Below are 16,774 nucleotides of genomic sequence, written 5' to 3'. Positions count from 1 at the left end.
CCATGACATTGCAGTTTCTTGCGCTCATGCTTCCTTGGAGAGGGGTTGCGGGGATGGGGGGAGCCAGGAAAGTGTCTGGGGAATGGGGACTCCTGAATCCAATCACAGAATCGGGGAATTGTAGAGTCAGAAGGGGGACTCCTGAGGGTCATCTAGTCCACCCCCCTGCAATGCAGGGATTGCCACTCGAGAATCCCTGACAGGCGGCCGTCCAACTTGGATTGGCACAGCAGTTTCCTATGGCCTTCAGGCCTTGGGGAGCCATGCCACCCGGAGCTGACGGAAGTACTGTTTTGGGGGGACAGGGGGCGGGCAGGTTTGGGGGACTCCCTGGTGCTGAATGAGGCAACTGTACCCCTGAAAGACTGGATGCGCAGCCTGGGAGTCATTTTGGACTCACCGCTGTCCATGGAGGCGCAGGTCAGTTCTGTGTCCAGGGCAGCTGTCTACCAGCTCCATCTGAATGCAGGATGAGACCCTCCCTACCCGCAGACTGTCTCGCCAGAGTGGTGCATGCTCTGGTTATCTCCCGCTTGGACTACTGCCATGTGCTCTACGTGGGGCTACCTTTGAAGGTGACCCGGAAAATACAACTAATCCAGAATGTGGCAGCTAGACTGGTGACTGGGAGCAGTCGCCGGGACCCCATAACACCGGTCTTGAAAGACCTAGATTGGCTCCCAGTACATTTCCAAGCACAATTCAAAGTGTTGGTACTGACCTTGAAAGCCCTAAACGGCCTCGGTCCAGTATACCTGAAGGAGTGTCTCCACCCCCATCTTTCTGCCCAGGCACTGAGGTCCAGCTCTGAGGGCCTTCTGGCGGTTCCCTCCCTGTGAGAAGTGAGGTTACAGGGAACCAGGCACAGGGCCTTCTTAGTTGTGGCGCCTGCCCTGTGGAACGCCTTCCCATCAGATGTCAAGGAAATAAACAACTATCTGACTTTTAGAAGACATCTGAAGGCAGCCCTGGTTAAGGAAGCTTTTAATGTTTGATGTTTTATTGTGTTTTTAATATTCTGTTGGGAGCCGCCCAGAGTGGCTGGGGAGGCCCAGCCAGATGGGCGGGGTATATATAAGTAATTGTTGTTGTTGTTGTTGTAACTGCAGTCCCAAAAAAACTTCTCAGATATCCCCTTCCAGGCACAGCCTGTCTCTCTCCACACACACACACACACACACACACATATACAGTGGTACCTCAGGATGCAAACGGGATCTGTTCCGGAGCCCCGTTCACATCCTGAATGGAACATAAGACGTGACGGCATGTGCGCAGGTTGTGTTTTGCCACTTCTGCACAGGTGTCTGCGCATGCGCTAGCGGCGAAACCCAGAAGTAACACACTCCGTTACTTCCAGGTTGCCAAGGAGCGCAACCTGAAAGCTCTCAACCTGAAGCACAGTCAGCCCGAGGTATGACTGTATATAGACGGCATAATTGGAAGTAATCACTTGAGGGCAGTGACTTTCCAGCGGGTTGGTCTAGATGACCGTTGGAGGTCCCTTCCAACTCTACACTTCCAAGATTCCACTGGCAAGACCCAGCCATAAGTGCAGCTCCGGGGTGTGGGGAGCACTTACGGTCTGCCCTGTCTACGCCCTGCTGCTTCCACAGGCTTTCTGAGTGTCAGAGGAGAACCATAGTGCCGTCAGAATCAGGGCGCCCATGAGCTCACTAAGCGGCCTTTCCTTTGCTGAAAAATGCATCCCCTGATGGGGAGAGACAGACGAGGCCCGGAGCAGCCGGGAAACTATTGCTTGCCTCTCGCTGGCAACTTGGAGGCGGCTGGCTTGCTGACAGCCCAAATCTCGACACTTCACGCAGGCACAAGTGCTCCTATTATTGCACCCTGACGTCTCCCACCTCCCGTTTGCCAAGCCCAGGTGTTGATTTATTCCAGCATGAATCCAGCCTTGGAAACAGTGTATCCTGGCTCACGCCGGAGTTCAGCTAAACGGAAATCCATATACCTATTTTGCAAGCCGAAAACTGACCCCGCCGTGGCGCTTGAGAGCTGGAGAAGCAACGGTTTAGTGAATCTGTTTGACCCAGAAGGTGGGAAGAAAATTCTGAGGTCAAGTGTGCACAGACGGCAGCTTTTGAAACCTCACCGATGTAGGGCACTGGCTTCAGTCAATGGATTAACAAGGCCTCCCTGGTCTTTGGGCTCAGCGGCGGAGATTACAGAAATGTTTATGAGCATCCCAACTTCTCGGAAAGAAGGTCGCTTTTTTAATAAGAAGAAACAACTGTCAGCACACACAAGTTGGAGGGGCAGAAGGACAGGAACGCAGTCGGTAGAGGAGGGAGCAGGTCGTGTGTTGTGTGAGCAGCTCACACCTTGATGCGTCAGTCAAGGTGGTAATAAAGGTGTTGGGATTGAGGGGTCAGTCTGGATGGCCCCCCGGGGTCCCTTCCCGACCTGCAACCCTGTTGGTGGTGAGGTTAGAATCTACAAGAGGAAACCTGGCGAAGCGGTTGTGATAAGAATTTTAAAGTCTTAGATATATAATAAATGCTCACAAATGTACCAACCAAGCACGTACATAGATCAGCACAGGAAGACTGACCTGAAACCATTTTTGATTCCCAAACCAACCAAATGTTTTCTCTGCAAGGTCAAAGGAAAATGGAAAAGCCTCCCCATTGTCTTTTCCTTCACAAATCCTGTCTTTGTTTGAATAGGGAGAGCCTGTGACCTGGAACTAAGTACCATATTTTTTGCTCTATAAGACTCACTTGTTTCCTCCTAAAAAGTAAGGGGAAATGTATGTGCGTCTTATGGAGCAAATGCAGGCTGCGCAGCTATCCCAGAAGCCAGAACAGCAACAGGGATTGCTGCTTTCGCTGTGCAACGATCCCTCTTGCTGTTCTGGCTTCTGAGATTCAGAATATTTTTTTTCTTGTTTTCCTCCTCCAAAAACTAGGTGCGTTTTGTGGTCTGGTGCCTCCTATAGAGCAAAAAATACAGTATTTATCATTACAAAAGACTAGCCAGGCTCCCCAGGGTATCCAATCAAGTAAGCATTAACAGGTACCGTATTTTTCGCTCTATAAGACGCACCAGACCACAATATGCACCTAGTTTTTGGAGGAGGAAAACAAGAAAAAAAATATTCTGCATCTCAGAAGCCAGAACAGCAAGAGGGATCACTGCGTAGTGAAAGCAGCAATTCCTCTTGCTGTTCTGACTTCTGTTATAGCTGCGCAGCCTGCATTCGCTCCATAAGACGCACACACATTTCCCCTTACTTTTTAGGAGGGAAAAAGTGAGTCTTATGGAGCAAAAAATACGGTAACCTGCCAGGCAGGAGGTAAACAACACACTCACATTTCTGCTGTAGACCGCCTTTTCTGTGATGTAGGTATGATGTATCTGGGGGGGGTGTCTTAGGTTACACCCCTTCTGTGATGTATGTATGATGTATGGAGGGGTGGTCTTGAGCTCCAGGGCAGGGAAAATGTCTATATAAGGGCAGACACACCTGGGTTCTGAGTTCCTGCTCCTTTCCTGCGTGTGAGGGGAGCACCCTGTTGCAACAGATCAATAAAAATCAGGCTCACTAGCTGCTTTGCTTCTCAATATTCTCTGGTTGGCCTCTGTTCTTTTCTCCTACCAATAGGGAACCTATGTAAGGACTCTATATGGGCTCTTGGATATCCCATAAGGGAAAAGGGCAGATTATGTTTACAACACTGTCAGACTGGTTGCTTTATGAAGAGACTGCTGGATCAGGCCAATAGCTCACCCAGTCCAGCATCAGTGTCAGGCAGATACCCAACAGCAAAACCGAAATCAGGATCTGAGCACAACCATAATAATCTCCCCACCTCTGGTTTCAAGGCCACCAACCTGGATGGCTTTAAAAGAGGATTGGACAAGTTCATGCAGGTGGCTATCTAGGGCTACCACACACACACCCCTTATCCGATGAAAATAGGGGCATCCTATTTAATAATAATAATAATAATAATAATAATAATAATAATAATAATATTGTTGTTTAGTGGTGTCCGACTCTTCGTGACCCCCTGGACCAGAGCACGCCAGGCCCTCCTGTCTTCCACTGCCTCCCGCAGTTTGGTCAAACTCATGCTGGTACCTTCGAGAACACTGTCCCACCATCTCGTCCTCTGCCGTCCCCTTCTCCTTGTGCCCTCCATCTTTCCCAACATCAGGGTCTTTTCCAGGGAGTCTTCTCTTCTCCTGAGGTGGCCAAAGTCTTGGAGCCTCAGCTTCAGGATCTGTCCTTCCAGTGAGCACTCAGGGCTGATTTCCTTCAGAATGGAGAGGTCTGATCTTCTTGCAGTCCAGGGGACTCTCAAGAGTCTCCTCCAGCACCAGAATTCAAAAGCATCCATTCTTTGGCGATCAGCCTTCTTTATGGTCCAGCTCTCACTTCCATACATCACTACTGGGAAAACCATAGCTTTAACGATACGGACCTTTGTCAGCAAGGTGATGTCTTTTAAGATGCTGTCTAGGGTTGTCATTGCAAACGTGATTTCAAAGGTGATGTCTCTGCTAATAATATAATAATTATATTATTATATAATAGCAGTATTAGTAGTAGTAGTAGTAGTACACAGTGGCGTAGCGTGGGGGGTGCAGGGGGGGCCGGCCGCACCGGGTGCAACATCTGGGGGTTAGGGTTAGGGGGCGCAAATCCATGGGTTAGGGGGCGCAAATTACTTGCCTTGCCCCGGGTGCTGACAACCCACGCTACGCCACTGGTAGTACAACACCCTGTCCATCTGACTCTGTGGCCCCAGGCACTCTGAGCGGCTTCCAACACATATATAAAATCGTAGTAAAAGCTTCCCTGTGTCTTCTAAAGGTTGTACAGTGACTTATCTCCTTGGCTCGGGGCTCGCATAACAACTCCATGCCCTCCAACATTTCTCCCGTGAAAATAGGGATCTCGCCGCCTCCACAATGCCCACCACTTTCCCCTTCCACCAGAAAGCACCGCTCTCTTGCTCGCCGCGTCCTTCAGGAAATACGCCAAACTTCCAACACAGAGAAAACAGTTGTAAATAATCCTGCAGGTCTGGAAAAATAAACTGTGCCAGTAAATCTGGGAGTCTATCGATGCTCACCTCTTTTTTTCCCCTGTCACAGACAGTAAATCATATTGACAGCTGAATAATAAGCAGCCGAGCGGCTATTAATGCAGACTGATAATTATTTGCTGCAAACACACACACACACACACACAAAAAAAACCCCCAATTACGCTTGATTGCTAGGGGCTTTTTTTTGAAAAAGGAGGTGGGCGGTGATCAATCATTTTTCCTTTTCAAAGGAACAAAGGTAGGTTCGCGACCCGTTGTTTATTGGGTGGGATGCTGAGTATATAGAGCCTGTACAACAGGGAGGAGAGGGAAATGGAGAAGGGCGATGACAGCCCTCTGTGAAAGGGGGTTGGGCTGGATGACCTTTGGGGGTCCCTTCCCAACTCTATGATTCTTGTAATACAACATTTCCACCCACTTCAAATTCTGCATGATTCGCTTCGAGCTCATCCAGACATTTGGAAGCTGGGTTTGGAAGGGGTTGTTCTGTGGCCCTGTCCTCAGCAACAAAGCTCCCAGCATGCTCGGTTTAGGTTCCCACCCATCGGCATGGCTCACTCACTTGAGTCCATAGCTGTCAACTTACAGATTTGAAAACAAGGGACCAGCAGGCTCGAGAATAAGGGATCAGCAGCCAAGATAAGGGATTTTCTGCCCAGAGGTATGTTCAACTTCTGAGCCCCTCCGATCCAAAGGCAGAAAGCCCAGCCAGCAGCCAAACGAAGCCTCAAGCGGTGGTTCCCACAGCGCAGCAACCCGACAAAGGGGATGCAGCAAGGAAAACCACCGTCACCTCTCCGCTGGGAAGTGCTGAGCAAAGGCGAGTCCCCAGGCAACGCGGCCGATTTGATTGGCACAAGGCATGCAAGCTCCACCCCCCAGTCGTTCTTAGACTCCTTATTGGGTGAGCAACGCAGCCAAGCAACCCAGTTGGAGCCTCCCTCCTCCCTGGCCAGCAGGGAGGGAGGGAGGGAGAGGAGCTGATTCCTTTGAAACCTGGGAAATCTGAGGGACATCATCAATAAAGGACAGCAGCGGGACACGGCGCTGGGATAAGGGACTTTCCCGCCAAATAAGGGACGGTTGACAGCTATGCTTGAGCCACCTAGATCCACTTGCACCTGGCAAGTGGTCCTTCCTGTTCTCACAACGGCCAACCAGGTGCCCCAATGGTAGGGTAGCCATAAGTCCGGGATTTCCTGGACACGTTCTCTTGTGGGGGCGCAGCGTTCCCCTCTGGGTGGATTTTTGCAATTTACATGAAATGTCCGGGGGCTGTTATTTTTTATTGGGGGGGGGATTATGTGTTTTGGAATATGGCAACCCTAAAATGGGAAACTAGCAAGCATGACCCAAGCACAAGAGTGACTCTCCCCTCCTGTGGTTATCTATTGTTTGTAAGCAGCTTTGGAATTATTATTATTATTATTATTATTATTATTATTATTATTATTATTACCCCGCCCATCAGGCGGGAGGCAGTGGAAGACAGGAGTGCCTGGCATGCAACAACAACAACAACAACAACAATATCTATATCTTTAGATCTATCTATATCTATCTATCATCTATCACCTATCTATCTCTCTATCTATATTTAAAATACAGTGGTATCTCTGGTTGCAAATGCGATCCGTTATGGAGGCCCGTTCGCAACATGAAAAGAGCGGAACCTGAAGAGCTGTATCTGTGCAGGCGCACGGTGCAATTTGGTGTTTGTGCGCATGCGCAAAGTGTGATTTAGCGCTTCTGCGCATGCGCAAGCGGCGAAACCCGGAAGTAACCCTTTCCAGTACTTCTGGGTTGCCGCGGGACGTAACCTGAAAGAACGTAACATGAAGCAAACGTAACATGAGATATGGCTTTTGACCCATGGAAGTTCCCACCCTGGGCCAGCAGGGGGATACTGTAGATAGTTTTCACTCAGGTCCACATATGCAAATAAGGGATCGAAAGTGACGTTCAGTGATTGGATAGTTACAGAAAGCGGTTACTGTTGCGTTGTAGTGGAGCTCTATATAAGCAGGCTGGCTGAACCCTTCAGTTCAGTTCAGTTCTGGCCTGTGAATAAACAAGAGCTGTCTGAAGAATCGCTGTGTCGTCTGATATGTTCACCCACAACTTAACAACAGGGGGCTGGACTAGATGACCCTCAGGTCCCTTCCAACACTACAATTCTAGGATTCTAGTGTTAGCAAAGCTGGCCGCGTTTCAACGCAGCCCCTGCCCCCTCTCTCCCACCAAAAAATAAAATCCCTTTTTCTACTCCAAATGCATAATTCCTCCTCCTCTCTTGGCAGCTTGATGAATAGGGGTCTTTATGACCTGACCTTCCCTCTATTTCTGCGGAAAGGACTCTTTCCTCAGATGCTCACCTGGGGTGGCAGGGCCATTTGCAGAGAACCTGTCCCTCAGGGGGGGCAAAGAGAGAAGATGCATCCATGATGTGGAGAGGGAGCTGGGCTGCGCAACTGCAGGGAGACAGGAGTTGTGGCAAACTGCAAAGCAGAGGCGTTTGAGGCAGGAGAAATGGACCCGGAATCAAAGTGGCGGATAAATTGTCCGCTGAGTCCTCTCCATCTCCAAGGCTCCAACCAAATACGCACAAATTGTCTGGGGTTGTGCTCTCAGCTTGAGAGGAAACAGAGGCTCAGACACTGGAAAATGTGGCGGTGCCAATTTATAGCTCACCTTTTTCTGCAAATAGCTCAAAGCAGCAGACAGGGTCCGCCGCCTCCCCATTTTTACACCCCCCCCCAAACAGACCTGTGAGGCAGATTGGGCTGAGAGGCAGCAACTGGGCCTTCAAGGCCACCCGGAGAGCTTCACGGCTGTTGCGATTCCTGCATTTAAGGGGGTTGGACTAGATGGCCTTTGGGGGTCCCCTTCCAACTCTGCAATTATATGGTTCTATAACATAACTGGTAGGAGCTGGCGTCTGCATGCAGAAGGGAGGTTGCCGTTCACCCCAAACCACTTCTAGGACCCATGTACCTACAGGACCGCCTCTCCTGGCATGCCCCGCGGAGGACCTTAAGGTCCACAAATGACAACATCTTGAAGGTCCCAGTCGCAAGGTGGTTAGATTGGTCTCAACTAGGGCCAGGGCCTTTTCAGCACTGGCCCCGACTTGGTGGAACACTCTGTCCCAAGAGACTAGGGCCCTGCGGGACTTGACATCTTTCCGCAGGGCCTGCAAGACAGAGTTGTTCAGCCTGGTCTTTGGTTTGGACTCGGTCTGACCCTTATGTTTCCCTCCCCTTATGGTTTTGATATATAAGGCTGCATTTTAAATTGCATTTTAACCTGCATTTTAAATTATTATGTTTTTATTGTAATTTTATTGGTGTTAGCCACCCTGAGCCCGGCTGTGGCCAGGGAGGGCAGTGTACAAATTATTATTATTATTATTATTATTATTATTATTATTATTATTATTATTATTTATTCTCCAGTTTGCAAATGTGCCCCTGTGAGCCCAGCAAAGGCAAGCAATCCAAATATTTTGATTCAGACCTCCAGCGTAAGAAAGAGAGTCCACTTTTGCATGGTTTGTGTGTGTTTTATGCAACACTAAGTCTTTGGGGTGTGAGAACTCAGGGATACTTCTGACCATGTGCAAAGCGCTTCTCCTGTACACTGAGAAACTGCACCCAGAGCCAGAATCTGAAAATCTGGAAAGAAGTCTTTCATTCAGAGCCCTTGAAGGAGAAATGTGCTCAGAGGGAAGAAGAGTTCACAGAAGATCTAAGTTCCTCTAAGGTCTCAGGTTCCGCAAAGCCGCTGGACTCCCAATTTGAGCCTGAGCTGGCAAGCCCAGCATAGTTTATTGTCTTCCTTGGTTCTTTGGATTTATATTTCAGCTGCCAAATACAATGATTTTTCAGCTGTAATTCCTGCATTGCTCGGGGCTGGACTAGATGACCCTCGGGGTCCCTTCTGACTCTACAGTTCTGTGATTCTATACAAATGCACCTGGGTAGTGGGAATTCTCTGCCTCCGGGGTCTTTTTCTCCCCTGAAAGTAGGTCAAAAGCTTGCAGGGCAGCCAGGACATTGCCAGCCAGATGCAGATCGCCACCACGAGCCACTCAGTGACCTGAATTTAAATGGCAGGTGTCGGGGAAAGTGAGGGCTCAGTCTGATGATGGCAAGATCCGAGGGCGAAGGAGGAGATAAGAGAAACTAGACCAGGTCAGGCACTTTGGAGAGACGCAATCGTGGCAGGGTTTGTCCTCTTTCTTTCGTTGCAGGAATTTATATATAGGTTGGGGGGGGGAGTTGCCCCTCCAGCAGATATCATGCACATGCAGCCCACTACCAAAATCAGCACAATCGCTTTTGTGATTTGTCCCCACAAAACACTTGGTCACAGTTTCTTCCTATCTATTCAAAGGGCCTTTGCTGCATGATACCAAATGTAGGAATTCACTGATAAATGCATCTATGTACTGTCTCACTGGAAAACTTCAGAAATTCATATATACATGTGAGCTCAGCTACTCAGCAGCTCCTCTGCCTGAATGATAATCCCTGGCATCCTGATACCTGAGTGCCAGACAGGTAGCCATTCCAGAAAGAACAAACCCAGATGAAGACAAAAGGGTTTGATGAACTTGGCTGGGAAACAGGAAAATGTAAATATCTCTTTTGTTACACTTGATGGGTGTTTGGTGGAGGGCAAGGAGAACCATGGTGCAGGGTCCAGGATGCTCAGATTGCTGCCACCAGACCTCCCCTTTCATGATGTAACCGTGATGTATGAGTGATGTAGTTGGGGGGAGGGTAACATGGGGATTAGTAAAGGTAAAGGGACCCCTGACCATTAGGTCCAGTCGTGACCTAATGCTTTATTGGCCGAGGGAGCCAGCATGCAGCTTCTGGGTCATGTGGCCAGCATGACCAAGCCGCTTCTGGCGAACCAGAGCAGCGCACGGAAACACCGTTTACCTTCCCGCCAGAGTGGTACCTATTTATCTACTTGCACTTTGACGTGCTTTCGAACTGCTAGGTTGACAGAAGCAGGGACCGAGCAAGGGGAGCTCACCCCGTCGCGGGGATTCAAACCGCCGACCTTCTGATCAGCAAGTCCTAGGCTCTGTGGTTTAACCCACAGTGCCACCCACGTCCCTAAAACATGGAGATTAGCAGCTAATAAATGTTTGGGTTTTCTTTTGTTCGGGGCTTCCATCTTGTTCCACCTTGTGGCAGGTGGGAATCCTGTTGTGACAGTCTTCAATCAAGACCAAGCCTACTTGTATTCCTGGCTGGTGTCCTTGTTTTTTGTCCAAGGGAGCCCTCAGATTTCTCCGTTAACACTTTCTAGAAACTGGAGTTTGGTTTGAAGAAGGAATCCGTCCATTTGTAGCCAGCCAGCCTTCCCCAGAAATTTTGGAGCTGAAAGGGAACCCAAAGGTCATTTAGCCCAACCCGCCTGCAATCCAGCTTGCCAACCCAGCAAGCAGGATTCGACCACAAGAGCCCTTCCTGTGGTTTCCAGCAACTGGGATTCAGAAACACTGCTTTCCCCGACTGTGGAATCCAAACTCCCTGAATTCGAAGCAAGGCAAGCAACAGTGTGGCTGAGCCCTTACTCAGAGTATGCCCTGTGGAGTTGAATGGAGCTTGCTGCCAGGTGTCTTAAGGTTAGGATTCCAATCCTGGGGCAGGATCCGACCAATGCAAGGATTTCTTCTTGCACATCAGGGATTTCTCCCTCTCCAGAGGAACCCCAGAACACATTTGGGGTTGGTGTTTGCAAGGTGAGGAAAGGGGGGCGACCCCCATTGCACAAACAGAAATATTTGCGCTGATGGGACGCATTTTTACAGCGCTACGGTGGATGCAATCCTGATTCCTTTCAGCATCACCCAGAGAGGGTAGCAACTCTGTGACGATGCCATTGCAGTAAAGGCAAGCAAAGGTTTTCTGGCCCCTTTCCAGAAGCGAGGCCATTTTTCTCAGTCGCACTTCATCAAAAGAGGCAGGTTTTAGTCACCAAACATCTCTGCCGCAATAAATCTGCGGCTGTTTAAGGCTCCAGGGGGGTTCTCAGTCGCTTCAGTCTCCAGCCGTATTGATTTGGGTTCTGCTGCGTATATCTCTGCAGGAGCAGTGATGGAGATGCAGGATTAAATGCTTAATATCATAAGGAGAATAACTCTGCAGGATCAGGCCCATTCAGCTCAGCATCCTCTTCTCACTGTGGCCAATCAGATGCCCGTAATTTGAAGCTCAACATCAAAAAAACCTAAGATCATGGCCACTGGGCCCATCACCTCCTGGCAAATAGAAGGGGAAGAAATGCAGGCAGTGGGAGATTTTACTTTCTTGGGCTCCATGATCACTGCAGATGGTGACAGCAGCCACGAAATTAAAAGACGCCTGCTCCTTGGGAGGAAAGCATTGACAAACCTAGACAGCATCTTAAAAAGCAGAGACATCACCTTGCCAACAAAGGTCCGTATAGTAAAAGCTCTAGTTTTCCCAGTAGTGATGTATAGAAGTGAGAGCTGGACCATAAAGAAGGCTGATTGCCGAAGAATTGATGCTTTTGAATTCTGGTGCTGGAGGAGACTCTTGAGAGTCCCATGGACTGCAAGAAGATCCAACCTCTCCATTCTGAAGGAAATCAGCCCTGCGTGCTCACTGGAAGGACAGATCCTGAAGCTGAGGCTCCAAGACTTTGGCCACCTCATGAGAAGAGAAGACTCCCTGGAAAAGACCCTGATGTTGGGAAAGATGGAGGGCCCAAGAAGAAGGGGATGACAGAGGACGAGATGGTGGGACAGTGTTTTTGAAGCTACAAACATGAATCTGACCAAACTGCGGGAGGCAGTGGAAGACAGGAGGGCCTGGCGTGCTCTGGTCCAGGGGGTCACGAAGAGGCAGACACAACTAAAGGACTAAACAGCAACAACAAATGGGATCCAAGCACGAGGACCCAACTGTGGTTTCTAGAAAACGGTATTCAGAAGCACTGCTAACCAGTACCCACCAGTAGCCCTCTCCTCCTCCTCCATGAATTTGTCCAATCCTCTTTTAAAGCCATCCTTCTTGGTGGCCATCACCTCCTCCTGTGACAGGGAGTTCCAAAGTCTGCCTATGCACTGCGTGAAGAACTCTTTTCTTTGATCTGCCCTGAATCTGCTAACTTTGGGCTTCCTCAAATGTCTAGAGTCACAAGAAAAACTTATTCTCCTATCCTTTTTCTCTGCAACGAGCATCATTTTATAAAGTTCCATCATGCCACCTCCTACTTGCCTTTTGATTGTTTTTATTCCTTTCCTGTCTTCTGCTCAGTGCAACTATAGAACCAGGGAACCAGGCAGAGGGCCTTCTCAGTGGTGGCGCCTGCCCTGTGGAACGCCCTCCCATCGGATGTCAAGGAAATAAAGAACTACCAGACTTTTAGAAGACATCTGAAGGCAGCCCTGTTTAGGGAAGCTTTTAATGTTTGATGCCTTATCATGTTTTTGATACCATGTTGGAAGCCACCCAGAGTGCCTGGGGAAACCCAGCCAGATGGGCGGGGTACAAATAAATAAATATTATCATCATCAGGGCCCTGCAGGATCTGATTTCTTTCCGCAGGGCCTGCAAGACAGAGTTGTTCCGCCTGGCCTTTGGCTTGGAATCAACTTGACCCCCTTCCCCTCTTTCCTTTCTCCTTCTGTGATGGAACTATTTGGGGACTTCCCTGGCTTTTTTCTGGCCCATGTAGGACCAGTCTGGATAGTCGGCCTTGGTGAAAAAGCTTTTGATTTGAGTTTCTGCTGAAATGAGGCTGCATTTTAATGTTGTATTTTAATCTTGTTTTAAAGTTGTATTTCAATCAATTGTTGAACCTGGTGTCAGCTTCCCTGACCCCGATCTTGGCTGGGGAGGGCGGGGTATAAATAAAAATTATTATTATCCATCATCAAATCATAGAGTTAAAAGGGACCCCATGGGTCATCTAGCCCAACCCCCTGAAACGCAAGAATATTTTTGCCCAGCGCGGAACTCGAACCCCCAACCTTGTGACTGAGAGTCTCACGCTCTACTGACTGAGCTCATAAAGTCCTGTGCACATTTTTTATAAGCCAACCCATGAAACCCCCGTCCCGAACCGCCGTGTATTTCTCCCAGCCTGGGCGCTGCCTTTCAGCAGCCGAGCTGAAACCTGGCAAGACAGAAGGGATTTTTTTACTATTTGTCAGAGCCCTCCATTACATTTATTATTTGTTTAAAGCTTGCTTTATAGAGGCTGGCTCTGATGCAACCGCTCCGTTGCAGCGCTGCCTTTGGGGACTGGCTAGGAAACCAAATAAATGCTGGGCCACCTTAACTCCTGACACTGGGGAGGGGGGAGAGGAGGAAATGGGGGCAGCAGAAAACCCAGAGACTTTTGGAACCATCACGCCTGTCAGCCCAGCTAATTCATCTAGACTGCTTGCGTTTCAAAGCCAACCAAGTCGAAGGAGGGCTGCCACCTCTGGGAACACCCCTCTCCCACTCCCCACAGACCCCCTTGGGCTCTCCACCTGTCACGGCAAAGCTTTCTGTGGGGCTCCGGCCCCCATAGCTGCTCTGTTGCCTTAGAATCACAAAGTCAGAAGCGGAATCAGTGTGGGGGGAGTATGCAACTTCAATGCCCAGAGCAGGAATTATCCTTCAAAACATCACAGCGTAGTAAGAGTCTAAAAGGGCCTGTGGAAAACTTGGCGTGCGGTCCGTGCCAGGAAAACTCAGCCCCGGGTTCAAAATTCTGCGCAGAAGGAAAAAAGCGAAGTCTCGGTGGTGGGGAGAAGAAGAAAAGCTGGATCCTGTATTTACAGCAACCTAATTTATTTATTGCAAACATGCGCTGGATTATGGAAAAAGCTAGCAAGTTCCAGAAAGACATCTACTTCTGCTTCATTGACTATGCAAAAGCCTTTGACTGTGTCGACCAGCAAACTATGGCAAGTTCTTAAAGAATTGGGAGTGCCTGATCACCTCATCTGTCTCCTGAGAAATCTCTATGTGGGACAAAAAGCTACAGTTAATACTGGATATGAAACAACTGATTGGTTCAAAATTGGGAAAGGAGTACGACAAGGCTGTATATTGTCTCCCTGCTTATTTAACTTATATGCAGAATTCATCATGCGAAAGGCTGGGCTGGATTAATCCCAAGCCAGAATTAAGATTGCCGGAAGAAATATCAACAACCTCCGATATGCAGATGACACAACCTGGATGGCAGAAAGTGAGGAGGAATTAAAGAACCTTTTAATGAGGGGGAAAGAGGAGAGCGCAAAATATGGTCTGAAGCTCAACATCAAAAAAACCAAGATCATGGCCACTGGTCCCATCACCTCCTGGCAAATAGAAGGGGAAGAAATGGAAGCAGTGAGAGATTTTACTTTCTTGGGCTCCATGATCACTGCAGATGGTGACAGCAGCCACGAAATTAAAAGACGCCTTATCCTTGGGAGAAAGGCGATGGCAAACCTAGACAGCATCTTAAAAAGCAGAGACATCACCTTGCCAACAAAGGTCCGTATAGTTAAAGCTCTGGTTTTTCCAGTAGTGATGTATGGAAGTGAGAGGTGGACCATAAAGAAGGCCGATCGCCGAAGAATGGATGCTTTTGAATTCTGGTGCTGGAGGAGACTCTGGAGAGTCCCATGGACTGCAAGAAGATCAAACCTCTCCATTCTGAAGGAAATCAGCCCTGCGTGCTCACTGGAAGGACAGATCCTGAAGCTGAGGCTCCAAGACTTTGGCCACCTCATGAGAAGAGAAGACTCCCTGGAAAAGACCCTGATGTTGGGAAAGATGGAGGGTGCAAGGAGAAGGGGACGACAGAGGACGAGATGGTTGGACAGTGTTCTTGAAGCTACCAGCATGAGTTTGACCAAACTGCGGGAGGCAGTGGAAGACTGGAGTGCCTGGCGTGCTCTGGTCCAGGGGGTCACGAAGAGGCGGACACGACTAAACGACAACAATCCTTCCTGGTTTTGGGAACGCTATACTGTTGTCATCAGAAAAGTCCTTCACGATCACAGATCCTCCCAAGTGTCCCAATTTCCCAGGGACAGTCCCCGGAATTACAGAAGCCGTCCCGGTTCTGTGCTATTTCTTTGACTCTCTCTCTTGCCCTTTGAGAGGGGCATCCCTATTTTTTCCCCGAGAAATGTCGGAGAGGCTGCAATAGGGTGTCTCTTATTTTCACCCGAGGAATGTTGGAGAGGATGGGCTCATTCCAAGGGCCCATCTAGTCCAGCATTCTCTTTGCAGACCAGCTAACCAGAGGCCTGTGGGAAACCAGCAAGCATAATTCGAACGCAAGACTCCACGCCTGCAGCTTCCAGAAACTGGCATTCGGTTGGTAGAGCATGAGACTCTCAATCTCAGGGTCCTGTGTTCGAGTCTCAGGTTGGGGAAAAGATTGCTGCATTGCAGGACGAGATTATTCTTGTGGCCCCGTTCCAAATCTACAAATCTGTGATCCTGTAGAGTTGAGAAGCACTGCTGCCTTCTAGGCAAAACATAGCTATTGTGGCTAGTAGCCACCGATGGCTCTCTCCTCCATGAATTTTTCCATTCTTCTGTTAAAGTCACCTGAGGAATGTGGAGAAAAGCATTGTAGGGAAGTGACTAAGGGGTTAAGAGACACTTTATGAGGTTGACAGTGGTACCTTGGTTCTCAAACGCCTTGGTTCCCAAACGCCAAAAAACGGAAGTAAGTGTTCTGGTTTTTGAACTTTTTCGGAAGTCGGACATGCGATGCGGCTGTCGGCTATTGTTTCCTGGGCGCCTGCACCAATCAGAAGCCGTGCCTTGGCTTTTGAACTTTTCGGAAGTCAAATGGACTTCCGAAACAGAAGTTATCTAGTTATCTCTAGTTATCTCCCACATGGACTACTGCAATGCGCTCTGTGTGGAGCTACATTCGAAGGTGATTCGGAAACTGCAGTTAATCCAGAATGCGGCAGCCAGACTGGTGACTGGGAGTGGCTGCCGAGACCCCATAACATCAGTCTTGAAAGACCTACACTGGTTCCCAGTACATTTCCAAGCACAATTCAAAGTGTTGGCGCTGACCTCTAAAGCCCTAAATGGCCTCAAAGGCCCAGTATACCTGAAGGAGCGTCTCCACCATCATCGTTCAGCCCAGACACTGAGGTCCAGCTCTGAGGGCCTTCTGGCGGTTCCCTCCCTCCAAGAAGTGAGGTTACAGGGAACCAGGCAGAGGGCCTTCTCGGTGGTGGCGCCTGCCCTGTGGAACGCCTTCCCAGCAGATGTCAAGGCAATAAACAACTATTTTACTTTTAAAAGACAACAGAAGGTGGCCCTGTTTAGGGAAGTTTTTAATGTCTGATGCTGTATTGTTTTTAATATTTGGTTGGAAGCCGCCCAGAGTGGCTGGGGAAATGCAGCCAGATGGACGGGGTATAAATAAATTATTATTATTATTATTATTATTATTATTATTATTATTATTATTGGCGCTTTTGTTTTTGCTATCTATTTTGCATTTTTGTTTTAGATGCTTTTTCTGTTCATTCATTTTTGGGACTCCGTGGAACCCGGTTCAGCTACTGATGGATTGAATCTGCGACTGTGGAAATGGATAAAAAAGCCCCCAATCCAAACGACGACTATAATCAGTGCAGGTAAGAAAAAGAACTATTTTTAATTTTTATCAACTACAATACTACCTTATTT

This window comes from Podarcis melisellensis, assembly GCF_964234715.1.
Source record: "Podarcis melisellensis genome assembly, chromosome: 8".
Classification (NCBI taxonomy): domain Eukaryota; kingdom Metazoa; phylum Chordata; class Lepidosauria; order Squamata; family Lacertidae; genus Podarcis; species Podarcis melisellensis.
Note: the sequence above shows the minus strand (reverse complement) of the source record.